Source organism: Vombatus ursinus, unplaced genomic scaffold (assembly GCF_900497805.2).
Source record: "Vombatus ursinus unplaced genomic scaffold, bare-nosed wombat genome assembly UNPS02007024.1, whole genome shotgun sequence".
Classification (NCBI taxonomy): Eukaryota; Metazoa; Chordata; class Mammalia; order Diprotodontia; family Vombatidae; genus Vombatus; species Vombatus ursinus.
Genome location: NW_020946802.1, coordinates 14552 through 24334, shown reverse-complemented (window position 1 = coordinate 24334; position 9783 = coordinate 14552). Strand labels below are relative to the sequence as shown.

General features: G+C 33.8%; 1 long non-coding RNA gene across 1 annotated transcript; it reads left to right on the top strand.

Moving 5' to 3' along the window:
• Positions 1 to 427: 427 nt before the first annotated feature.
• Positions 428 to 9403, top strand: LOC114033416. The gene is made up of 3 exons (XR_003567976.1): positions 428 to 540; positions 7800 to 7860; positions 9381 to 9403. It is a non-coding gene; the product is annotated as an uncharacterized LOC114033416 (long non-coding RNA).
• Positions 9404 to 9783: the final 380 nt, after the last annotated feature.

Here is a 9783-nt window from a genome sequence, read left to right as displayed (position 1 = left end):
CGATCTAAGATCAGGTTATTCATATATTTTTAAGTATTCATAACTGAGTGGTACCATTTTTTTTCAGTTTCAATCAGGAGATCACAGTTAAAATTATTGATGTGTCTTGGCCATATTATTAATATGTGATATGATATTAATTTTAATGACACAGTATTACTATAATATACAGTGTATATTATATATACTATATTATAATATACAAAAATAATGATACTATATTAATATTACTATGGTGATATTATAGAACTCATCAGTATCCTCTGGGTATTAAATGGAAATTTAAATCATTACGATGCTAGATATTACTATGTACTTATTTTATTATCATGAGTGAAGCTAGTTTTTTTTTTTAAGAGCTTTAGACTGTTGTATTTAATTTTCTATATGTTCTGTCAACAAGTTCCTTGACTATTTTGCAGTTTTCCCACAGCTATTGCCTTTAGCTGTGTGCATGGATTTACATACTCGTCATGGAGCTATTCTCGCCTGTGCTGAGATCACCTATGCCCTGTACAAACTAGCAGCTGCGAAAAATAGGTATAAAGGCATTTATATACAAATTTTTTTCATTTATAATCTTTGTTAAACCTCCTTATGCAATTATTTATGACTTTTGTTTGGTCCGTATCTCATCCATTTTAATTTTAGTTCTTTTGCTCCAGCATTGCAAAGTCTTCAATTTCCTACATTTTACCTAGTAAGGCTAGTATCTCTCTTGGTAAGTCATGTACTATTTATGGAACTACTTGTCCCATCACAGCTGAAACACAAAAGTTTCTATTAAATAAATAGACTAACCATTATATATTCAATGATGCTTATTTATCTGAAATACATGAATATTTCCAGTGTCCCCAGCAGTTGCCAAAATCCAATATATGATCATTTGTTATCTGATACAAGTTATATACTCAAGCTCAACTCAGTTATCCAGGGATTAATAATGAGTAGTTTGAATGTTTTTTTAAAAGCCTCTTATGTTCTTGATAATAACTTTGTGATTTTTGGCATTAGGTAATTAGGTTTCATAACTTTTAGAGAATGTAAAAGTTCAGAAGAAAAGCAAGGGAAAGAAAAGAGGAGTGGAAACTATACAAATAAGTGAGTTGAGGGGAGCTATGTACACATACAGGCATGTAACAGATTGGGCTTTTTAAGGAATTATTTTCAGAATATGCATAGCTGCCAGAAAGAGTTGCTCATATTATACAGCAGCCTAGTAGTCAGTGACATACTGTACTCTTTCCAGTTTTGATTTGGTGTTCCTCAGTTTTCCTATCACTTTTAGGATTTTGCTGTTGGCTTCACCTCTACTCCTATCTACTACATTCACTGTATTCATCTTAGCCTGCCAACTTCATTTCTGGTCCATGCTAATTCTTCTTATGCGAGAACTGTTGTCATACACCAGTCAACCACCATGTGTTGACTCTTGGTTGCTTCTCTCCAACTCTGATGCTATTATCTAACAGTCTCCTCAGTTATATTTTGTCTGTGTTGGCTTCAGTTGTAACTCCTTTTTAGTTAATCCCAATTGGTTAGACTGATAAATTTACTGCAGGGAAAACTTAAAGGTCAGGGTGATCTGGCTACATGTTAGTTCTCTTGTTTAAATGTCTCTTACATTAAGTGCCTACTATGTTAATAGCATTAAAATTTCAACAATTAGAGATGAATGAAGTTAATAAATTTCACTTGAAAATAAAATACTACCATCTGGAAATATTAAGGGCTTTGCTTCATTCACATAGAAGTGGGATGACATTCTCTAGTTGAGATTGCCTTAATAGAATAGAACGTTTAATTGAGGGGAGTATGTGGAGAAGAGAACAAAGTTTTGAGCATGAAATGCTTTGGGGAATAGAGCAGACCTAGGTGTGGTGGTATGTGTTGAAGTTATCAATAACCAGTGTTTAGTAAACCCTATATTATGTGCCTAGCATTGTGCTAAGTATTTGAGGATATGAAGACAAAAATGAAACTGTCCTTATTTTCAAGGAACTTAATTCAATTTTTGGGAAGCACAAAATGTTTCAGTGTGTAACATTCAGTATCTTCCAGGCATGGAGGATATATTTATTCATTAATACCAATTCATCCAATATAATGTAAGCTCTTTGCAGACCAAGAATCTTTCATTTTTATCTTTACATCCCCAGTGTTTAGGAGTACTGTGCTTGGTAAATGGTATCATGTAGTAAATGCTTACTGATTGACCATTAGCCTTAAATATAGTTACAAACCTAGACCTTCTTTATTTTCCAAATTGCCTCATGTTCAAAAATGTTCTTTTTCTCTTTTTGTCTTCCACTCAGTTGAAATTCCATTTCTATATATTTATAGGTGTTTAGATAAGTATATATGTCATGCATCAAGGCAGCTAAAAAGCTCAGTGAATAGAGCACTGGGTCTGGAGTCAGTTCAGATGTAGCCTGAACACTTACTAATAACTGTGTGACATTGGAAAAGTCACTTACCTTCTGCCTTAATCCACTGGAGAAGGAAATGGCAAACCACGATAGTATCTTTGCCAAGAAAACTCCAATGATAGTATTGATGTGCTCTGCTTCACGTGGTCACAAAGAGTCAGACGTGGTCAAACAACTTAATAACAACAAAATATTTTGTGTGTTGTAGGAAGGCAGTAAATAACTTGACATGTGGAATATTTACAAGAAGTTAGGTTAGAACAGAAAGGGAAATAAGAGGGTATCAAAGATAAACTACCTCTTTCTAAATCTTGCTTAGAGTTGTCCCTAAAAGCTTTTAAGGCAATTCTTGTCTTTCTCTTTAACTCATGATTTCCATGCTTTCAGGGGAGAGAACTCAGGCTGACAATATTAGTACCATAATTCAGTTATGTTATAGCCTTTTTTGGGTATGTCAGCTAATCTAACAATCATTTATGGCCTTTTCTAAGGGAAAAAATACCTTCCAGTTTCAAACAATTGACTTGGGAAATTTTATAGCATAATCATAGTATTGTTAATTCACATTTATATAATGCTTTCAAGGGTTTACAAAGTATTTTTCTCATGTAATCCTGAGAGGTAGATAACATTATTATTTCTATTTTATAATTGTGAAAACTAAGATTCATGGAGGATGATAATTGCCTAAGGTCACATAACTAATTATCAGTTATGATTTTACCTGAACTCCAAGTCAGAGAGTCTTTGAAAAAAAAATTTTTTTTGATAAAAATTAGAAAATCAGCAACATGAACATAAAGGGGTTCAATTGTAATTCTACTACATATAGCTTGTTTCTTTTGCTATACATTACATTTAAAGTAATAAAACTAACATTGCCCTGCTTCTGTTTTCCTCTATATTTTTTAAAGGGCAGCTAGGTGAGGCAGTGGATTGAACGCTGGGCCTGCTATCAGGAAGATCTGAGTTCAAATCTGGCCTCAGATACTAGCTGTGTGTGACCCTAGACAAGTCACTTAACCCTGTTTGCCTCAATTTCCTCATTTGTAAAATCAGCTGGAGAAGGAAATGGCAAACCACTCCAGTATCTTTGCGAAGAAAACCCCAAATGAGGTCATAAAAAGTTGGATAGTATTGAAACTACCAAACAACAAAAATTTTAAAGGTTTATTGACTCTCTTTTGTTCTCTCTCTCTCTCTCTCTCTTTCTCTCTTGAGTATCATCCCTTTCCTTTTCTACTGTCCACCCAAGCTCTCCCTGTCCTTCCACCCCCCAAAAGCCCTTCATTCCCTGACACAAAAATATAATCAAGCAAAATAAATTTGTGCTATATAGGTGAGTCTGAGAATATATACCTCAGTCCTTCATCTCTTCAGAAGAGGTGGATAAGGTATATTTTATTATAGGTCTCCTGTTTGTGTGATTGTTCTTTTGACTGATAATAATAACAATAACTAGCATTTATATGGCATCTTAAGGTTTGCAAAGCATTTTATAAATATTATCTCATTCAGTCCTCACAACAACCCTGTAAGGTAAGTGATATAATTATTCCCATTTTAGAGATGAAAAATTAAGGCTAAGAGAGGTTAAGTGACTTGCCCAGGACCTAGTAAGTGTCTGAGACAGTAATGAACTGAGCTTTTCCTAACTCTGAAAACAGAACACTATTTTAATCACTATGCCACCTAGCTCCTCTGATCTTAAGATTCCAATTCTTAAGTCTTAACCAATTTTTTTCTTTACAATATAATTGTTGTATAAATAGTTCTCCATGTTCTGCTTGCTCCCTTTGCTCTATAACAGTTCCTTATGAGGCTTCTTAGGTTTCTATAAATTAAAGTCTCCAATTATTATATTTTCCTGTCTTTTTAAGTGCATAAAATAAAATAGATAGGCTTACAAAGTTGAAATAAATTTATCAAAATGTTTTTTAAAACTAAGTACCCCCGTGTTAAGGGGTTTTCCTTCAAATATCTATCTTGGTACTATGTCATTTGTTGCATATATATTAAGAATTTTTATTATATAATTGTCCGTGGTTCCTTTAAGCATAATGTAATTTTCTTGCTTATCTTTTTTAAACCATGTCAGTTCTTGCTGTTTCCTTGTCCAAGATCATGAGTTTTTTCACCTAAAAAATAATTTCTTTCTGGTTCTCCTTTAGAACTCTGTGTGGGGGGCAGCTAGGTGGCGCAGTGGATAGAGCACCGACCCTGAAGTCAGGAGGACCTGAGTTCAAATTCGGCCTCAGACCACACACTTGACACTTACTAGCTGTGTGACCCTGGGCAAATCACTTATCCCCAATTGCCTTTAAAAAAAAAAAACAAAACTCTGTGTGAATATTTGCCTTGAATGTTTTTCTTACAGTAACTTGATTTTGGATTCTCCTTTCTTTCTTTCTTTCTTTTCTACATTCTGCTATGTGCCTTCATTTTTGAGAAATTCATCTCACTTACATTCAGTGAGATTTGTTAATTTTATATCTCTGTCCATTTTATTTTTTATTTCCTCTTCCTCTCCTGGTCTCCTCTTTACAAGGAAAGTTGCAGATATAAGGAAGGAATTTGATTAACACTAGCAGTCTATTATTGAAGTGGTCTTTTCCTACTCCTTAGACCCCCTTCTCTTTAGCAAGCCCAGTCAGTGATCTCTGGTTCTCTCCCTTTTTCTCTCTCTTTAAGTATCTTTTATGTTCAACCTTCCTAAGTTGAAATTTAAAGTTTGTTTTACTTTTTGTCTTTTACCCTCCTTCTCTTTTTTCTGACTCTCTTTGTATTCCTATTGAGTATAATGTGTTTCTACTCCAGATGCTGTGTGTGTATTTGATCCTCCTTTATCCAATTTTGATAAGAATGAGGTCATGAGATATCTACTCCCCCCATGCCCTCCTTCATATGCTTAATCTTTTCAGTTATACCTCTTTATATGAAATACTAAGTTCTCCTAAATTTCTTCCCCAAATTAGTTTACTACAATATTCCCTTTCCTCTTTCTTTTCTTTCCTCTCTCAAAACCAGCAGAATAGAATAAAATCAGGCCCTAATTCTGTTATTCAATTAGCTCCCTTTCTGGTACTTGAGTTCATTAGGATTCTGAAAAGACACTTGTCTCCCTGTGTAGTAACCTATGAAATGTGTTTCTGTCCCCTACTTTTGTTCTGTCATACCAGGACCAGAATTTGACTTGAGGTACCTGATCATTGGAGCTGTAGCTTCAATGGAGCTGATTCTTGATGTCCCTGTTCTTAAACTTGGCTAGCTTCATGTCCATAGGTAGACTTCTCTCTAATTTTCACCTCCACTAGCTTTCAGTCAAGTTATGAAAGCTAATTTCTCCATATCCTGTGTTTACCTCTAAAGCTTTTGCATTTACTTGAATTGGCACTAGCTTCCCCCATCCAACCCCTGTATCAGTCTCCACCTTTTTCTGACTATATTTTTGTTCTGGACTAGACAGAGTAGCTACTTTCACTTTTCAAATATCTTTATCTTTGGTCTTTCTAGGACCATTTTCAGATATTTTATTGGAGTTTATATTATAAAGGAATACTTTTTTTTTTTGGTCCATGTTACCATCTTAATTGGAAGGCCCAGGACTTTTTCCAGTGGTTACAATGCCTTTAAGTTGAGGGCTTCCTGTACAGTAAAATCTAAACTTCTGTAGCTTGCCTATTTTGTTCCAGATTTTGAGTGAGTCTCAAAGGGACTTATAGAAAGGTTTGAAATGCATTTGGTAGGAAAGTGACAAGCTATCTTAGAAAGTGACAGCTCGTATGTAATGATACTGGCCAGAGAATTAACTAAAGAAGTATTCAGATATTTTTTCAATAAACATAAACATGTTCTTTGTTCTTATTGATCTGAGCAAATGAATTTTCTGTCAGCTAAATAAGTATTTATTGAATCAGCATAGTGTTTAAGGACTTTTTCATGCTGTTGGGACAGTCATCAGAGTTAATTTTCTGAACTAGAGCGAGATGACAGTAGCATTGACCTTTTAAATCTTCTCTCTTGCTTTTAAAAAATTAAATGTGCAAATGTGAATATTGGATAAGTGAACACACATTCTTTTTAATAAGGGTAACTTATACATAACTGTAAATCAAGGTGTAAAAGGCTGTCCTTTCTTTTGACTTTTCAGCACACAACATAGTCTGAAGAGAATTAATATCAATCAGTCATTTGTTAAGTGTGACAGGCTTACTATGTGTGAAGTTGTTTGCCATTTCCTTCTCTACATGAGAAACTGAGGCAGACAGGGTTAAGTGATTTGCTTACGGTCACACAGCCAGAGTGTCTGAGGTAAGATTTGAACTCCTGACTCCAGGCTTGGCACTCTATTCATTGTGCCACCTAGCTGCTCTCATATAGAAGATGGGATTTTAGTTGGGACTTAATAGAAGCCAGGGAAGTCAGTGATGAATATAACCTGCCATCATCATGTCAGTGAAACTATGGTGCATCTCATTCTTTTTTTTTTAATTGAATTTTATTTTAGACTCAAACACCAGAACACAAATACAGAATAGAGAAAAGAAGAAGGAAAAACATATCATAAACTTAAACATTGGAACTTAATTATAAAGTAAGGAAAGAAAAAAAACATGTCATGTGCATAGCAGTACATAGGAGAGGATTCAAAATATGTAATGATAAATTTTCATTTCAAGAAAGCCTATATGATAAATACTACACGTTGTGTTGAGAACTGTCCATCTTTTCTTTGCTTCCTTGTAAGTTTTCTCTTGTTCTATGCTATGCATTTTTTTTAATCTTCTCTCTGCCCCCAAAGGCTACAATTGAGTGTGGATATATTTCTCTATAGCTATAGATATATACATATACATATATACACATATATACTTACATATATAGACATATGCTTTCCCAAACAAATTCTACTCCTAATCTTTGTTTTTATGTTTGTGCATATCTCTTGTTTCCTGTCCCTTCTGACTCCTCTTCTTTACTTCTACCCATTACTTTGCCCTTCTATTACTTAGCCTACCCCCATCTCATTCTTAAATAAAGTTTCTCTGTTCACTGATTTAAAAAAAAAAGTATTTCACTTTCCATTTAGTTAGATTCTAGTTTCCTAGGCACAGATGGTATAATTTCTCCTACATCCTATATTTTCTTACCTTCATATTAAAATAATGAAGATTTCTTCTTAAAAATTATCTCCACAGGAATAGTTGGATTTTAGGCTTCTAAAATCCAACTATATTTAATACAGTTTGCTGTTCTTATTTATCACAAAGGGCTCTTCTTATCCTGTGATTTTTCATTATTATGTTATCTGACTTGATAATTTTAACATACTCTGTATGAAGTTTTTCATCTTTTATAATTTTGCAGGCCAGTTACAGATTATTTGGATCAAAAGTCATTGGAGGGACTTAAACAGATACACCAGCAGGTTTGTTTCCATATTTGTTTATTCTAAGCAATATCTTGGCCTGAATATCCACTTCTTATACAACTATTATATCAGAATAGAAGATATTTCTTGCTTCCAGTTCTGATGAAGTTATTAGCCATCCAAGAGTTGTACTTAATGATGATAACAGCATTACCTTAAAATTATTTTGAACATTCTGAATTCACCCAAATGTTAACAATAATTATACCTAATATTTTATATAGTATTTTGTGGTTTGCAAAATGCTTTACAAATATGATCTCATTTTATCCTAAGAAGAATGCTGAGAGGTAGGTGCTATTGTTAGCTCCATTGTACAGATGAGGAAACAGCAACTAAGTGTCTGAGGCTAGATTTGAATTCAGATTTTCTGTTATCTAGCTGCCTAATAATACAAAAGAAGTAGTTTTGGTGGTGGTGGTGGTGGTGGTGGTGGTGGTGGTGGTTGTAGTAGTAGTGGTAATAGTAGTAGTAGTAGTGTTGATGATGATGAGGGTGATGATTATAGTGAGAAATTAAGTGGAAAGGAGAGGTTAGAGTGTTTGAGAATTTTGAGGAGGGAAGATCAACTTTTAGCATGGAAAATTAGGAAGATCTGCATAAAGGAAGTGATCCTTTCAAGGGAATGGAAGGATTAGGATTTCTACTGGTAACGCTGGGAGTGAGGTAGAAAGGGAGAAGAGCTGGATAAAGAAGATAAGAATAGTGAACGCTAAATAGTTCAGTTTGGCTGGAATATAGAGTGCTTTGGGGTGGGGGACCCTGTTAAATCAAGCTGCAAAGATAGGTGAAAGTTAGATTTGGAAGGATCTTTTCAATGTGAGGCTAAATATTCGAGTTTGAATTTGAGAAAAAATTCTGGGGCACTCTTAGGTGACAAGAGAGGATGGTAATCATATCTATAGAAGTGAGAATAGCAAAATTGAAAGAATTCAGAGGTGTTTTTTTTTTATAATTTTTTAATCCCCCCTAATGAAAGCTTATTTTCTTTATGATATTCCTATTCATTGTTATTACTTGAGTTCAAATTCTGGCTTTATTACTGACAGACTTTGTATCTTAGATTAACCTCTTAATTTTTGTGTCCCTTATTTTAATCATCTACAAATTGTAGATAGTACTAATCGTGTCATATTGATTTATCAGTGGATGAGACATTACGGAACATTTTGGTTTTTTCAGGAAGAAATAGAGCTCTAGAATGATGGGATCACTTACCCAAGTAGTACAGGTAGTGGTACAGAGGTGGGATCTGACTCAGGTTCTCTGACTAGCAATTATCAAGACTATCATGAAGATGAATGCAGTTGTGCATAGTAAGTTCTTTGAAGTCTTAATGGAGTTATCTAATTCAAGGAGAATCATCTTTCTAAAACCAGAAAAACTCCAAAAATTGCTTTAATTTTGAGACCTTTCCATATTAACCTCTACTTTATATTTCCCATTGTGATTCAAAGCAACAAATGTAATTTTATATTTGTTTAAAAACTTAAACATTTTCCATCATTTGTTTTTAGCTTTATGATCGCCAGCTGTACAGGTAAGTGGGACATTAAAACAACAACATTAGTTCTTATTGCTCTTGTGTGCCTTAAAAACAAATTCACATTCTGATTTCTTTATAATTTATTGAGTAAGAGTTTGAACTATTTGTAGTTCTTTAAATTCTTCAATCAGGCATTCAACAGGCATTTATTAAGTATTTTCTTTAGATGCTTGGTTTACAAGTACATAGAATAAAACAACCTTTTCTTGGAAAAAGCTTGCATTCTAATGTTGAAGAGACAACATACATATAGTTTTAAGCTATTTAATAGCTATTAAAGCTTACACCTGTACCAAGACAGAGATTAAGAACAGTATGTGAATAAACATATATAGAATCTACATAGAGTGAAAGTAGTGAAACACATAGTTTGG